This window comes from Anas platyrhynchos, chromosome 3 (genome assembly GCF_047663525.1).
Source record: "Anas platyrhynchos isolate ZD024472 breed Pekin duck chromosome 3, IASCAAS_PekinDuck_T2T, whole genome shotgun sequence".
NCBI classification, from domain to species: domain Eukaryota; kingdom Metazoa; phylum Chordata; class Aves; order Anseriformes; family Anatidae; genus Anas; species Anas platyrhynchos.
This window is the reverse complement of record NC_092589.1, coordinates 61661278-61679129: the sequence shown is the minus strand read 5'-3', so window position 1 is coordinate 61679129 and position 17852 is coordinate 61661278. Positions and strand designations below refer to the sequence as shown.

General features: G+C 41.2%; 1 long non-coding RNA gene across 2 annotated transcripts; it reads left to right on the top strand.

The window, feature by feature from the left end:
• Nucleotides 1-1914: 1914 nt before the first annotated feature.
• On the top strand, nt 1915-16779 carry LOC101801630 (uncharacterized). Of its 2 annotated transcripts, none has more exons than XR_011807857.1 (5): nt 1915-2368; nt 2705-2757; nt 13937-14056; nt 15748-15865; nt 15978-16779. It is a non-coding gene; the product is annotated as an uncharacterized lncRNA (long non-coding RNA). The 2 variants fall into 2 exon arrangements; XR_001187199.5 differs by having other exon boundaries at nt 15641-15865.
• Nucleotides 16780-17852: the final 1073 nt, after the last annotated feature.

The window sequence follows — 17852 nt, the reverse complement described above, 5'->3', positions numbered from 1 at the left end:
CTAGGCTTATTTATGAAAGAGTCCAGATACAGGACAAAGGTCAATGAGAAGGATGATTTTACCCACAAGGAACTATCATGACAAAACTAGAGCAATCCAGGTGCTCAGAGGAGGGTATCAAGGACATAAACACCTACAAGTCCAACAACAGACCCCTTTGGAGCAGCAGCAGCAGGAGGTCAAATGACATGGCCAAAAGTCACCTCAGATGCCTGTGAAGAGGCAGTTGAACTGCTCCTGGGGCATTTTGGCTTCCCCACTTCCTGCCTTCTGACTGCTCCCTTGACTGCTCAGCCCTTGGCAGCAGCACAGAAGGGTGAAACCCAGTCCTAAAGAAAAGCAGCTTTTGGGTCACAATGGGCTGGAGAGGCACAGAAGTACAGGTGGAGATTGTGACTGACTGTTGCCAGAGAAGTAATTAGGACAAAGCCAAGCAAGCAGCAGCTCTTTTAACTCACAGTTTATTCTTCATCTTTTAATTGTGTCTGTAAATTGGTGTGTTTTTATGGCTGTGGTCTCATCAAACCCAACCTCAGATTTCCTGCTGGCTCTGATATGAATTTTTCAGTGTCCAATGGAAACTTTAATGCTAAATGGAAAAATCTCTTCTAAGAGGGCACAGGACTAACTAGAGAGAATATATGACAAACACTCCTAATTTCTCAATTTGAATATGCATTTAGACATTGTATTTTTAGATATTTTTTATTCCTGACCTGTCTGACTTGAAGCTGAGTTTCTCCAGCTGGATATCCTCAGCTTCCCACCATGGAAATCTGAAAAAAAAACCCTACAGTAAGGCTCTAATACAATTACTGTGAGTACAGCAAGATCCACAAGGCTATCTAGCTTGACCATTAAATTGTATTACATGCAGACTACAAAGGGAGAAAGCAGGGGACAGGAAATGAGACTGTATGTATCAGCTTCCATAGTATTGGATTGTGCAGTTCTAACCCAGACAAATTAGGCAATCCAGTTGTCAAATTCAGCATCATCTTGTTAAGAACTTGTTTTCAATGCAGTTCCTAGAGTGCGTTAGGACCCAGACAAATAGAGGCTCTTCAGTTGTTAACCACTCAGTGGGCTGTACACTGTGATGACTTCACTAGCTGCTTCAATGTGTTCTAACTCAGCCCCAGGGAGAAAAAATGGCAGCATAACGAACTTCAGGAAGCTAGCTATTTGGATGAAAACAGACAGTAACATGAAGTCACAGTGGGTCTATTTTAAACAGAGAGTCAAAAATACTTAATGGTCTGAATCTCTTCCATCAACGCGCCTTTACTATTATTTCTCAGTGTTGTGTGGCATAAATAACCTCTGGGACTGTCAAATTGTAAGGTGATTTTGTGTTGGTAGTATCATCATTTCCTGTATCTTTGACTACTTCCTTCTGATCGATGGTGGGAATGCTTGAGGAAGTTTGGGGTCAAACACATGGGATGACTTCAATTGGCTGATTAAGCAAGTTATCATTGAGGATGACATTCCAGCCTGAGGTGGTTCCTCATATATAAATGAATGTGTAATGTCAAGAGACTTGCTAGAGGTTATAAGCACAAAATGACCCAATCAGGAAGCTGTGTCATGCCTTCATTTTGCATAATTTGCTCCTAGAGTTTCAGTGGTTTGTGACACCAACACAGATGAAGGTGTTAGAATGCAAACTTCCTTTAATTAGGCAAAACAAAAACAACACTGTACTCCAGGACTTCCAGAGGCATTTAATATCTAGCAATTGTGGGTAATTCAAAAGGTCCAGGGATTCGTGCTATCTATGTTTATACTGGGAGATAAGTATTTGGGCTTTCCACACATTTCTTCTTTCTGTTCCTCTCCCCATCCTCCAGTTCCCTCCCTCCCGTGTCTTAGCAATTACATATCACTTGGACGATCCTTAAAGCACTGAAAGTCATTTCTTGGAGCTGTTACAACAGGGAAAGTAGGTCCAGGATACATGATCCAAGGTCAAAACCAGTGGCTATTGGCAGGGGCTGCTTTTCACTCATCCCCACTTTGACTACTTTTATTGTCTTTTGATGCTTTAATCAAAGTATTTCTGCTGGCTGGCATGCATTTCCAAGCTGGCTACTAGGGACATTTAGTTTAGGCAACGTGCCTTATCTGTTTTTTTTTTTTTTTTTTTTTTCCTACGTCAGCAAGTGGGGAAAATCCCACCCATACCAAATATTTAGAATACCCTATCTTTTTATTTGCATTGAGCATCCTTTGTTTGGGACTCAGAAGAGCTGTGTGAATCAGGAAGAGGAAGAGCCGAGACAGACAGACTGGGACTGTACAGGGAACTGAGGAAACTCAAAAGAAGAACGTGTCCTGCGTTGTGTCCTGATTTGGCTTTGGGGCAGTAAGTGCTGATTTATTCTCTGAAACTTGGACAGGAACTGCACGTATGTCAGCCAGAAGAGTTTGGAATATCTGGGCAACACCTATGGATTGATTTGCTTTTTTATATGTGTTGGTTTCAAGTCATCCAGCTCTACAAGAATTGCAGAACCTGTTACTGTCGTTGAAGTCATGGGGGGACTTTAGGTGTAGTGGGACTAAAGCCCCCATTTCAATTAGAAGAGTAATTCTCATTGTGTTAAATGCTCATTGGTATTTTTAAAGGAATGCTTTTTTTTTTTTTTTTTTTTTTTTTTTTTTTTCCCAAATGCTTAGAGTATGGTTTTCATTTCCACAGAATCAACTTTGTGTTGGTCCACTGGTGTAAAAGGCTCTTCACATGATTCTAAAGTAAGTTATACATTACAAATTTGTCATCTCAAATGTTTGAGAGGAGATCACAGTAATGGAGGATCTGACTCTAAACACTTACTTTTAAAATGGAAGGATTTTTTCTTAACCAAATAAAAAATGTACATTGCAAGAAATGTTCTGAACTTTTGAGGAGAATTTTTAAAATAGTTGTTATAGATACCTGGTAATTACTTCAAATTCACTTTCAGTGGTACAGAACACACACTCCACAGGGCTAAGCCAGTAGAAGCAGGCAGATACAGGTTAATAAATCAATCCATTAAGACTGGACACTTGGTGTTTAGGTGATGCTTACTATGATAATAGACATTCAAGTCCATGTGAATAACTGTGACTATGGCACTATGGAATTCCAACCTTAGTTCCATATCAAATCACTTTTGGTGACAGATGAAAGGATGAGGCTCCTTCTTAACAGGCACATAAATTTACAGTGGGCAACTGAGGCTATAATGATGCTTTGTCACCTGTGATCAAGATAGTGTAAGCCAGATTCTGCCTTCAGATACTAGTATACAAATTTGTCATTTTAAAACGTTGTCACTGTTCCTTGGAATGCGGCATCACTGTTCTCAGATCATATCTTCAAGCACAACTTAGGCAATCTTCACAACAGTTTGCACAAGATAAAATCTAATTAGGAGTACTTTCTGAAAGTTTTGCATTGGATGAAGTGAGGGACATCTATGTCTCTAGCTATTCGGCTATAGTATTATAGTCCTTTTGCATATTTTTCATTATTCCCTTTAGTAGCATCACAATCAACACTAAATACCATTTGGGCTATTTTGATAAGAAGAAGAAAAAAAAAAGTGCTTTTTTAATGCAGTCATTTTCCTGGCTGCAGCAACCTCTGAGCAATGTATGCACAAAATATAGGTGTTGAGAATGACTGAGTGATGGTGAAATCACAGCCTTTGGAAATAGGCACAGAGGATTTCCTTAGGCAGATGGAAATAACATTTATGAATGGAGAATCTGTATAAATGATTAATACAAGGCTTGGCTGAGACCACTTCTATCATTAAATATCACCTCCTGTTAGCACAAGATACCCATGTAAATGCACCTGTGAGCTCTTAAGAGGGAAACTGTCTAATGAACAGTCTGGTGGATCTAAACTTGCTGTTTGTGGAGGGGTCTGGAGATGTGCTTGAGCACACTAAATCCACATTGTATAAGACCTGTCTATAGTCTGCCTTTTAAGAATCAGTCAAAGGTTTGACCAGGAACACAAAACACCAGGGCAGGCTATTTAGTTTGGACAACTCTTATGAGAACATTGGGTTTAGAAGAAGGTCAAATTTAGGATGAGAACATTTTTACCAAACCCCAGGCTTACAAACCTAGCATGTAGCTAGGCATTAGGCAGTTTCCTGTATTGTGCAGGTACCTGTTTTCATTAGTATCCTCCCTAGCCTGATATATCCCTTGGAATGGGAGGGGGGGTGGGGTGGGGCGAAGGGGACTTCAGGCTCTTACACATGCTTTGAGCCTTTATCTGGGACACAGCTTGTAAACTGTGTCCAAGCTCTCCCTGCCTTCCAAAATTAGCCATGATATGTGCTTTGTCCACATTTTCTTGCCAAGGAAATGCAAGGCTTTGGGCTCTGGTTGAAACTTCCTCTCCTACAACCCAAGGATGTGCCCTAGTCACAAGATTTCATGTAGTTCAGAAGATTATCTTCCCACCTTCCTCTTGTAACTAGGCCATGGCAAAGGCATCACTGCAGTACCTCAGGGCTTCATGGAGAACCTGTGTCCCCACCCAGTGGTTATATCCACCTGGCAGACAGGGCACCACTGGATTACAGACCTAGCTCCCTCAGTTCATCATATGTTGGATCTTTGATAGCTAAAGAAAAAACACCAACACCAGAAAACCCATGATAACTCTATAAAGCTATGAGAGCAAACTCCACTCACTAAAGATCTGGCCTGCAGTCTCCTTTCTTTGCTTCCTTTTGTTGTGAATTTTGAGCTAATCCAGTATTCACTAAATAATTGGGAACCTTTCCATCAGCTTGCATGGACATTAGATCAGGCACCATCTGACTGGAAAAAGTGACCTTACGCTTCTAATAACACAGATATTATGAATAGCTTGGCTTTAAGTGGTGCTTTTTGGCAGAAAACATTGTGTAGTTTTAACCTCTGTGTGCAGGAATTGCTTTTACCAACCACTGAAAAGCAACCACATGTGGGGAGAAATGTGACTGCAATTAAGCAGTACAAAGCAAAATTATATTATGATAGCATGTCCTTCCAGTTCATGAAGCTCCAGGCAGTAGATGACAGCAAAGACGTGCTGCAAAGCAAGGTGAAAAGCATGACCTCTATTATTTTTGAAATCTGAATTAGTTGCCTATGTTGGCATTTTGTCTAGAAAAGGTCATTAAGTATTTTTTTTTCTTTCTTTCTTGTGTCTCCAGTATAAAATTTAATTTCTGAGCAAGTTCAGTTTCAACTGTCCTGTTAATCTTGCTATGGTATTTCTCATTTCACCCCTGTCTGCCTTTGTAACGGAATATTAAGTGAAATGAATGATCAGTCTGTGTGCAAGTCTACTGCACAGTGACACGTTTTTCAATAGGCTGTATTTGAAACATTCTTTATATGTTGCAGTCAAAGGATGAAGAAATCTTTATAGATTTCAAATTTTGAAACACATTCCAAATCATGTGCAGGTGCGCTCAAAATCTGAAGGAAATACATCTGCTCTAAAGCAAATTTGTCCCTTGGGAAATTCTAGGACTGAAACAACTTGAAGAAAAAATATCTGCTCTTTCCTCCCTTATTCAGGAAGCTATGTTCCAGCACGGTAACATTAAACTGTTGGATTATGTGCACCTGTCAACATATGCTTGCTCACTTTCTTCATTCCCTTAATTTTAACAATTGTTAGTGTGTTTCCTAAAGGTACTATACTGTGATGAAGAGCTGCTGATTTGAGGTTACACTGATACAAACATGGAGAAAATGAAGAGTTGTTTCCAAAAAGCTAAAGCAGGACAGACAAAAGCATTGAATGATTGATTGTAACTGTCCAGGTCATCCACGTGTTTGGACAGCTGAGTGCAAATGCATGAGGTTTCTGTTATGAAGGGGTAGCAGCCACAGGGTACCTATAAAGAGCACTGAGAGGCTGGAAAGAATTTCTGGAAGGGATTTTCAGTTGCAGAATGAAAGCAGTGGGATTTAATTTCAGAGAAAATATTCCAACAGAAGCTAATCCTGCCCTAAATACATGCAATGCAAATGATGTGCGCAAGTACTGGATAAAAAAAAAAACAAAAGCATTGGCAAAGTTAAAGCATTTAGAGGGTGGAAGGGGTTGTGTCAGTGGTAGATTAGTTTGCTGCAGGCTACTTGCCATATGCCTCCCCGGGTTACTTGTACTGGATTAAAATTTACTTCTGTAGAACAATCAATTAATGTTATTAATAATGTTATTATGAATCTGACATTAAGAATCAAAACTAAGCAGCTAGGATGTGAATCATCTGCAGGAAAGGGTTGTGAAAAATGTCTCTACTTAGGCAATAACAAAAACCAGAAGAATGACATTTTCCATCAGCTCTGAGCTGAAAGCTTTGTGCAAAATCAGGCAGGACACCAATTCCATTGCTCTCTGTCTTTTTCAGAATATGGACTTCTTATATCTTCCTCATTGGACCTCACACTCGGACTGACTTTTGTTTTGGTTAAACTGCTTTTCAATAGTAAATATGAACCTGTCATCCAGGTTTTCAGTTTCAAGTGAACATGGCTTTGTCTTGTTTAAAACTAAAGTGCATCTGCCAGAGAAAGTCTGTGTCAGTTTCCTCGAACTCAATAGCAGTACAATCAAGCTTTTCACAAACCTAACCAAAACATGTTACAGCACTGACTTCAGCAGTCTGCTCTTTTTCCCCCTACCTCAGTTTCCCCTCTGTTAATCACTAGTGTTTCTAAGACAGACTAAATCTTAGATTTATGGCTGCCGCAGGAGCCCATGCCACCAATTAGTTTTATCTGAACCCAGACAAACTCATTTCTTCTCCACCCACAGAATCTTCATACTTGAGGTGATGCCTTCTGCTTTTTCTGAGGGATCTATATCAACACACTCAGCTAAGCCCACCATTCCCTTCTTCACTGCAGACCTGAGGTCATCTCTCATCCTTATATTTTCTAACAAGCCTGGCATTAAACAGGTGTTTCCTGACAGTTGACTTCACATGTACATTGCCTTTCCAGGACTGCTAGGCTAGACCCAGCCAAGTGCTCTAGGTTTTCTTCAAAGCCCTGGTCACTTGTTTACACAGGGGACTAAACTATGCTAAAACTATCATCATTAGTGTTTTTTAATTCTAAGGTGAGAAATTCACATTTGTAGAATGCCACATCACCTTCCTCAGTTTTCACATAAAGTTCATGATATTATATGCTAATATTAATATTTGAAGGAGGTATGCATAATTTACGGGCAATTAGCCTATAAGTGATTCCTGCTATAATGATGAAAAATTGACTGTATTTTTGTAAAAAGTTAAAACTTTTCTTGTTCTCTTTCCATTAAGACAATTAAGTATGAGTTGCCACAGGAACCTAAAGTGCTCCATCATTAACATGAACAGTATTTGGCTATTTTCTGTACTTTTAGGAACTACTCTGAGGAAAGAAATGAGAAAATAATATTTCACCCACTGAACTTTCTGTGTTTCACATTTACTCTGCTGGAAAGCTGACAAGAAACAATTGTTTCTTCTGAGGGCTCTTCAAGGAGGTTCCTGAACAGTGAAGGGCACAAGGTTGCTCCTTGATGTGTAGCCTTCCACCTCAGCTTCTAACCTGTTATCTAAGGGTCCCGTTTTGGGGTGGCTTCACCTTCAAAAGTGGAGTCCTATCCTTTGGTGCTGGGAAAGTGAGTCTTTCATCTCACGTTGCTTCATACTCTGCCACCACTAAACTCCAACTGTTTTGGACAGCATTGTCACTGTCTATGCCAAAGCATGTTATCTTTTCACTTGCAGTCAGAGACCTGGACTGGTCTTTATATTAATGAGCCTTTCAAATCCAGTGCTCCAAATCTCCTGGCAACAGCATCAGTCTCTAAACCATTTCCTTTCCTATGGGTGTTCAGGACACATTCCACATTTTTTTTGTCCCTTCCCTTTAAGTCAATATTTTAAAAATAAATGCTTAGGGAAATTGGACCTTTGGGATTAGGCACAGAGCAAAGGTCACCGGCTGTGAACTCTGCAAGTGAAAGCAGGAGCTGACATTGCCATGGCTACCTGTTGGCCTTTTCTGCTGATACTTGGACAGTTTTCAGTCAGCCAATGTCTGTCTAACTGTAACCAGAGCTGAGCTAACAGACATATAAATGTTACTGCGGGACACAGAGGTAATATTTTAATGCCTTTAAGAATATAGATACAGGCTAAGATTCTTGAACTATACATTTTTCTCTTCATTCATATTTGGTGACACTGACCTTTGGTCTGCTGGGAAGCACTAAATGCACATAGCTCGTCTAGCAGCAATGCTGAAGGTTTAAATGGTGTCTCAGAAGGTCCATGATCTATATCAATTGAGAGGAGACAGAGTTTCTGGGGTGCCTTGAGAATCATGATTTACACTTGAAAAGTGAACTGTAGGTTGGATAACAACAATACATTGCTGTAGCCTGTTAAACTGTAAGTAGAAGCCCACAACAAAATGGGCCATAAAGTGAGGTTGTTTATAGTCAGACTGGACAACACATTGCACAAAACACTGTGTAGAGAACATTCTTGCACTGATAGAGGAAGGGACTAAATGACCAAACAATCTCCAGCATCAGAGTCCATGTCTTGACAAGTTTTTAGCTTGTACAGTTAGGATGATTCGTCCATTATGAAAGTCACTAGAAACTCCCTTTTGCTGGAGAGGTTTTTCTTGGCTAACATTTCCTGGCAAGATCCATAGTTGGAGTGACAGAAGTACTCCAGAGATTAATGGTGTGAGTGCGTTCACTTGTGCAATATATCTGTGTAATAATAACCTGTGCTTAGTAAATCAAGCTACCCTGCTCAATATGATAGAGGATCTTTGCTTTAAAAAATCAGCAAGAAAGGAAAACAAAAGTAGAAGCTGGACAAATAAATATCACAGGTTCTTGTGTTATTCTTACATTTAGATAGTTGTACAGCATAATACAATGTACAGCTTCTTATGCGTAGTAAAATCCATAATTTTTAACTCTATACACATCACTTTTGCTGCTGTAGTTAAGGCTTTTTGTGACATCCTGGTTGATATCACGGTGATCTATTCCTGTCTGAACGAAAGAGGGCAACTTAGGGAAAAAAAAAAAAAAAAAAAAAAAAAAAAGTATAACTGATTCTTAGCTTATTTAAAGGTATTTGCTGATGTTTACAAGTTTCTAATTTTTGAGCTTTAAACGAAGAATTTCATTTCAATTTATTATGTGCTAATCAAAATGAAAGTAACACAGAGGTTTTCCAGCTCTTTACTATGTAATTTACCCCCCTGCATTTTCATGAAAAAGCAAGAGAGCAAAGCAGGAAAATGATACAAGGAACACCAAAAATTCCCTCCCTGACCCAATAAAAATGTTCAAATTGAACAAAATTTGTCTCATTTGAATGAAAAACTGTGTCCAGTCAGTTTTATTTTTTTCATTTTTTAAAGTATAAAATTGTTTAAAACAATAATTTTATCTAATGATCATACACCATCATATATCTTCCATCTGATATAGAAGGTATCACTAACTTTTTTTTTTTTTTTTTTTTTTTTTTTTTTTTTTCTGTCTGAGGCAAAATTGAGTAGTTTGCAGCATACCATTCTTGGAGGCTAGCCTCTCACTGCCTTCTACAACCTTTCTACTGACATGTGGGGTATTAGTATACAAGAAATACCATTTACTATATATTCTGTGAATTGCTTCTCTTTAGTGTTGAGAAAGATAAGCTTGTCTTTGGTAGTTTCAACTATAATATTATGATATCACCAAAAAACATTAGGCGGGATTGAATTCTACAGGGCCATATTCAGATTTTTTCATCTTCTGCTGGGAACTTGAAAAGTGTCTTGTGTTCAAGGCCAGCCTTAAGAGAGTGGGACCATCAATATGGTCAAAAAAGAGAAGGACAGGAATGTACACTATTAGTCTGAAAAGAGATTTCCTATAGCAGGTAATATAAAATAGGGAAAAGGTTTGATGATACAAGAGTGTAAAGCAGTTTTTGTATCTGATCAGCTGTGAGAAAACAGAATTTTTAATGAGAGAACCAAACTTCAGCTCTAATTCTGACTACTTTCAACAGCTGAGGTAGTTTTTTTATTATTATTATTATTTAATTATTTAATCTTTTACTGTAGAAATCAAATATTTTCAAAAATAAATGCCTTTTTTTTTTTTTTTTTCCCTCATGAAGACTCTTCAGTGCAGTGCGGCAGAGAATTGAAATTCTCACCTATCTATTTTTTAACAAATTGTAGGTGTAAGGCCATGACAACAACTGAACTGAAAAGCACTAATGACTAGTTGAAAGAACTGAATTCAGTCAGCCAGTAGCACTGTGGAAATGTCCTTTGACAAGGTCCTTAATGTTATCACAGGATTTCCTTTTTTAGAGTTAACACAGTATTTTCACTTTTTCCATAGCTATCTATCCTGGATGTTCCTAAGAAATGTGTGTCTAGTACCTCAATCAATAGCAACTTTACCACTTGTTTTGCAATCAAATGGAGCAGGTCTTTTTGATTTTTTTTTTTAAGAAAAAAAAAAAAAGAAAGATTACAACTCTGCTTGGACTCTATAATGCTAGTGTCATATCTCCCACTCATATTGTTGGAGTCAGAGTGTCATATAGGTGTCCTGAATATTTCTTATTTATGTTCTGCATAAGATAATCCAATCCACCAGTTGTTTGTTGGTGGCTTTAAAATGAATTTGAGTAATTCATTCTGCTAAGGGGGTTGGTCCTTCCTTCTTCCTGTGCTGGACTTGCCCTACTCACTACAGGCATACAATAAGAAGACTTCTCTGCAACAGATGTTTACAATACATGTGGTAAATAATGGATTTCAATTGTTTATTCAAAGTAAAAAAGACTTTGCAGACCTACCCGCTTTGCATGGCTGGCGTCAGCCTCCCCACACACAGAGTCTCCTAGTTTCCAGGAAGAAGCCCAGGGCATCCTCCTCTCTTGTAAAATGTTTCTGCCAGAAGCACTTTAAAAATGCCTAGCAAAGAGAAACATGCAAAATGAAGCATTTCAAAGGAGGAGGGAAATAGAGAAGAGGGGAAAAATAAAGCCCTGCAGGAAAAGACTTCAATTTGTCTATTGATGCCAGTTGATAAGGCATTTAGTGTCCAGTAAATGGCCACTCCCACATAGAATTTATCTTGAGAATTAATAAACATTTATATGAAAGTTAAAGCTGTACCTTTTAAAGTTCTGCTCTAGGGATTCAACTCTGTTCACTTTGTACTAAAGTATCAAAGAGATAGTCCATGTCATAAAAAGCTTAACATCTGAAAGATGTAAAGAGACAAAGGGTGGGTTCATTCCTTTGAATTTCTCTTTTTTAATTCTGGGAGAGAAACCACTGCACAGGAGTAGCTAGTCTGGAGACATGCTCATGACTGTTTCTTGGGTTTTGGTGTGTTTAAAGCATCTTCCCATTATCACTGTGCCCAAATATTTGTGGTATTTTTGACTTAATTGAATTGACAGCTAGAGATATGCTGGTCAGCAGCGAAAAAATAAGTTACCTCTCCCACACCTGTTTTATGATAACATTTGTATCTGGAAGCTATTTTTCCACTTCTAAGTTAGAACTACAAGGACATGGCCATAATGATACCAAGCACTGTTACCTTCTAATTTTGAAGGTCCTGGCTATGGGAGCGGAATTCCTAACCTTTCCTGAGACATACATTCCCAGTGCAGCAAACAGGGAGTTTAGAGATGGAAAGACTGGACACGCAACACCATAGCCTGGATGAAGAGATGTCATTACTCCTACTTCAGCAAAATACTAACAGTTAAAGCAGTCATCCAGGAGACAGAGTCAAGTCCCCTCTTGAGGAAGAGGGGAGCAGGGTCCTCTCTGTGAGAACATCCCCTGATGTGAGAACATCCTCAGAGGATGGTCTATGGCAAGAAAAGTGGTAAGGTGAAGGGTCTCTTATTCAAGACTAGGCACTAAGAGCAAGCTCACAAGAAGAGAGCAATCTGAAGGAACCTAACTACCTCACCAATGAGGCAGATGCAAAGATGCTCATTTTATTCACAAGGCCTCAATATCTTCTTGGAGTTGGATTTAGCCTGTATTTATTCATATCCTATCATTAATGCAAAACTTGGGATGCTCCCTTTCATACTTGGATAAGTTTCTCTCTGAGCTCTGGCACAATCTTAAACTGGTCTTAGCTTTTCCTTCTTTTGCATATTGTTGACTGTTGACATCAATGTGGTGATCTCATATTCTTCCAATAGTATCCTAATTGTGAACACCATAAAGAAGTATTATGTCCATGGGAAAAACAAACAAACAAACAAACAAACAAGCAAGCATCTTAGTTCTGTCTTTTAAACAATTTAGCAAGCAAGAAGCCACAAACAGTAAGAGACCCATCATGAGAGACCATACATGAAACCTTTCATAAATCTGGAACCCCACTGGGTGCTTTCACAAGGTTTAGCATTCACACAGCAATGCTAATGCCCTACAATCACTTTGAAAAATCACCTTTTTATCCATGTCTCAGATATTCCTTCCCCAAAGTTCGAGAGGATGGATGAACCTTGCAGGATTTCCAGAAAGACAGCCAGTCTAGGTACCATCAGAAAGTGACTCACATGACATTTGAATTTTCTTTTCTTGCCACTAAGACACAACTTTCTTTTACCCATAAAAAGCTTGCCTGAGCCATTTCACTGTAGCTAACTGCAGTGTCTCAAGGAAAGCAAAGCAGTCTCTGGGCCCACAGTATTCAATGCTGTAGTGTTAGAAGATAGCCTTTTAAGCCCAAAACAGAAACTAATTAGAAATCAGCGCAGGTTAGTGCTGAATGTTGGCCTAATATTCTCTTATCCCGAACCAAGGGTCTGAAATCAGACATATTCTGCACTAATTAGAGTGCCTGAATGGTCCCAACATGTATCTTGCCACAGGAGCTCCCAAAAGTTTCCTTAAAATACCAACATCACCAACAGCAGGAAAATGAAAAGCAGCAAAACTGCTCCTAGGCGAGCCCAGGGGAGCAATATGAGTTGCTCAGCTGTGGAGCAGTACTTGTACATCCCTGTGAAATAGCTGACACAACAGGCCATTTGGGAGCCCTTCCTTAATGGATATGACAGCGCGTTGCAATAGGGAGCTGCAAAGGTCTAGGGGTCTTGCAGAAGACTAGTGAACAGTGTCCCTCATCCAGATACAGTCTTGGAAAGCCATGGGCACAAGAACAAGTAGCTGAAGGGAAGCTAAAGCTGTTTCACTGAAGAGTTGTGTTGCATACTCAATTTAGCTGAATCAGGCCATCATATGATTATTGGAAGCAGCCACAGTCTGGGAACAGAAGACAGAAAAATGTATTTTGTCAAATAGGTACCACTGGAAGAAAAAATAATTCAACTACATTTCAAAAATCAGGTTAAAATAGGCTGTCTTTATTTTCACAATTATATTTGATGTGCTCACAATATTTTGAATACCTTATTTGAGTATGTTTTTATGTTCCATTATGAAGTCAATATATCTGAATGAATCACTAAATTTAACATGTTAATATTTCATAAACTTTATCTGACACTGTACAGCAACCTTCCAGCATTACTGACAGAAATTATTGTTACCTTGGCAAACACATTAGCATTTCAGAAAACAACCGCAACAACAACAAAAACAGTTTCTCCTCAATGAAATGCTAAGAATTTCAATGACATGGAAAGTTTCAGTGTGGTGGGGTTTCATCCCAGTTCAGAATGAAAGCAAATGTCAGATCAGTGAGTTTTCTCATGGAACAGGAGTGCCGTTCTGGACTGGCTCTCTTGATTGTAATCTGGAATGGCCCTTATGCTGAGAAAGTGTTGGAAGGTCAGTGAGTGCATCTGTGGTAGAGCACAACCAGTGACGCCTTTCTTTTTGAAAACAGCAATGCGGCCAGCTAACCAGCTGACAAGCAGAAGTAAACAGCTGCTTCCTGAAAAGGGGGGAGAGAGGATCAGAGAAAAGGGACATGAGATCGACATGTTGAAGCATCCTGAGTCAGCAGGTGAGGTGACAAAGTTTGCTCCTGTCCCCAGAGCCACATGAGACTCCAGAAGTGCTGACCTGGGCTTACCACTGGCTGAGCACCCATGCAGCTGGGGGACAGAGGCTGGATGCACTTTGCAGCCACAGAGAACCCACGGTGTCCCTGCTGACGCAGGGCCCTTTTAGACAAGAATCATAGGAAACAGGCAGCCGGGAAGCAACAAGTACAGCTTGCAGCAGTGTCAGCCCCAGCTGAACTGCTGCTTATGCTGCCAGCAGCCAGCAGACCCCATTGGAGTCTCGCAGGTGCCCCTGTGGGCGCGAGGGTGGCAGGCGATGACAGCCCCATTAGCCAGCCTCCGGGGTGCTGCTGCTGGCAGCGGACTGTGCAGTGCTACACCATGCTGGGGGCAGCCTGCAGGGAGCTGGGTGCCTCTCTGCACTCCTGTGAAAGCTCACAGATGTGAGCAAAGACTTCCTTCCAGCACAGGTATTCCCAGAAATGGTCTGTATTCCAGCTCACATGCACTTTGACTCCTTAATCATAAAACCAACACTTCTTGTTTAATGTTTTCTATCAAAAAAAGAGTGGCTCACCTATGCAGATGCTAGTGTTGCTTTCCCCTATTTTCTGAAACATTTCAAGCTTTTGATTTTGAAGGAAGAGGAAAATGTTTTTTGGCTCAGAGAAACTACGTTGTTTGCTCTACAGGCAAACTTAAATAGCTCCTGAGTAGGAGCACAGGACAGATGCCCTATGTCTATCAAAATATGCTATTCATTCTCCTTCCCATCCAGCTTGTGTCTGTGGTGCAGGTTTACTCAAGTCATCTTAATTCTGTCACTCACAAGCTACAATTACACTGTGCCTCACAGAGCCTCCTGTCTGAAATGGGACTCTAAAGCATGAAGAAAAGCCTCCTCTCCTCTCCTCTCCTCTCCTCTCCTCTCCTCTCCTCTCCTCTCCTCTCCTCTCCTCTCCTCTCCTCTCCTCTCCTCTCCTCTCCTCTCCTCTCCTCTCCTCTCCTCTCCTCTCCTCTCCTCTCCTCTCCTCTCCTCTCCTCTCCTCTCCTCTCCTCTCCTCTCCTCTCCTCTCCTCTCCTCTCCTCTCCTCTCCTCTCCTCTCCTCTCCTCTCCTCTCCTCTCCTCTCCTCTCCTCTCCTCTCCTCTCCTCTCCTCTCCTCTCCTCTCCTCTCCTCTCCTCTCCTCTCCTCTCCTCTCCTCTCCTCTCCTCTCCTCTCCTCTCCTCTCCTCTCCTCTCCTCTCCTCTCCTCTCCTCTCCTCTCCTCTCCTCTCCTCTCCTCTCCTCTCCTCTCCTCTCCTCTCCTCTCCTCTCCTCTCCTCTCCTCTCCTCTCCTCTCCTCTCCTCTCCTCTCCTCTCCTCTCCTCTCCTCTCCTCTCCTCTCCTCTCCTCTCCTCTCCTCTCCTCTCCTCTCCTCTCCTCTCCTCTCCTCTCCTCTCCTCTCCTCTCCTCTCCTCTCCTCTCCTCTCCTCTCCTCATTTATATCTCCTTGTTTTCTTAGTTACAAACCAATAACTTTTGGCCTGGATGCTTAACATGACCTTAATTACAAATTGTTATACTCTTCTTCCTGTGGCACAGAAAAACTTTCTCAAGAAGTCCTGGCTGTTGTGGTAACAGAAGTTTCCTAGGAAATCCCAGACAATGCTGAATCACACGCAAAATCACAGAATGGTTTGCATTGGCAGGAACCTCTGGAGGCCATCTGGTCCAACCCCCAGCGCAAGTATGGACATCAAGAGCCCAGGACCACGTTCAGGTGGCTTTTGGAGATCTCCAAGGAGGGAGGTTCCAAAACCTCTCTGGGTAACCTGTGCCAGTGCTCACTCACCCATACAGAGGGGTGTTCTTCCCCTTTCTTCTCAATGAAGCTGTTATTAAGTCACTGAGGAGGTTTTTCTTTTTTCTCTTTTCACAGAATATGTTCAAGGGAAGAACATTTTCCAACCTCACACCCACAGCATTTCTCATCTTCTGGGCCTGATGTGGAGTAGGGATCTTACAGTCCATAAATAAAACTATAAAAAGCCAACTTGCTTTGAGATAACACTTTACTGACTCTGTGTGACAAGATTTAGAGGACATACCACACTGCCAAGTGTGTCCATGGGGCTCAGGAGAATGTGATAAGACTGTTGCTACCTGGGATTCTCACAACATCTTGAAATTAATAGAAAGCTCCAATGTTTGTCTGTGTGAAAGGGACGTGAAGCAAACCAACAGCTGTGGTAAGGGGAAGGATGAGAGATAGTTGAAGAAGGGCTTCAGATAATCATCTGTGTCTTGATTTTGTTCTCTGGGTTGCAGTAGTGGCACACGCAGACACCTTACTGCTGGCCTGTGCTGCTCTGAATGTTGTCACGTTGAGTTGGTACTCAGAATATGCCAAAGACAGCCTTGCTCTGTGGTTCCCTAAGGAGTTTTCCAAAGAAGCCACAAGATGAATATGTCCCTCAAGGTCTATGGAAACCCTCACAGGGAACTGAGAGGCACAGATGTGTCAGTAATATCAGGTATCTGCCACTGCAGATGTCCTCCTGGACTCCCTGCCATATGTTTTTACCATTATATGATTTCCTCCTCTCATTCCTGTAGCCGTAACTCATTTTTCTGTATGATGCCTAAAACCTGTTTGTTTTTTTGTTTGTTTGTTTGTTTTTTTTTAATGCAGAAACACCCGATGCTGTGCTGCAAACAGCTCAGAAGCAGGTACAGGTCACATTGAAGTAAGAAGCAAACCTCTCCGAGAGCAGCCAAAGCTGCCTTGGCATATCAGTGCCAAGATGCTCTCTCACCCCCACCTGATTCCTGCATGGTGCCCACGTGTGATGACACCTGCTCACACGACACCATTTCCTCCCATTTCCTCAACATGCAGCTTGCCTGGCATGTGCCGGCTGGCTTTGGTGCGCAGCAGGGTGCTGCAGGCCTGTTTCTCCAGGGCTGCCAAGAGGCTTGCAGAAAGGCCCTGGCTCAGTGCTCTCGCCGGCTGTGCTCCCTGGTTACATGGGCCAGCCTGCTGGTCTCAGAAAAACCACCAATCCCCAAGCACTGTCGTGCTTCAAACCTGGATGAGGACGTGGGCCAGGGCATGGGGAAATATCACTGGACCCCAGCCAGTGCCTGAGGATTTTCACTTGACTTGCAGGAATGCAAAATAACACCGGCAAAGACTAGCTATGGTGCCAGGTCAGGCCTCTTCTATCTCCTTTGTATTTATAACTGTAATGTGAACTGTCATGGGGCTCACTTATATATGACTTTTAGAAGGCAGCTTACAGATCAGCTCTGCCTTAGAAGTCCATGTTTTTATAAGACCTTATTCTAAAGATCTTTCTCCTCTCCCTGAATACGAGGCAAACCACTATAAGACAGGTAATTTCTGTGCAGAGCAGTGTGCTTTGAGCCAGTGCTATAAAGCAATTGGGTCTGTTTTATCTGTTGTTACCTTAATAGGAATCATTTCATTTCTCATTTTTGAGGAGAGGAAGGGAGAGGAAGGAAGGAAGAAAATGAGTTGCCTCTGTAATTCACCTCCCCTGACAAAGCTGGTAGTGCCTTGCTATTCCTCAGAAAATGAAAAAAAAAAAAATATCCAAAGGAATGATGTAAAGACTTTATCATTTTGGCTGGCTGGTATGTCCAATTGCAGCTTTCAGTAAATAAAAATGGAAAAACAAGCTCAGCTCCAGGCTGAACAGTAAACACAGAGGCAGTCTGGTTTATGCAGACTGTTTGAAGTACGCATTTGAAGAAGACCTGGGAAGAGGCTGAAGCCAGCAACCTCTCTGCA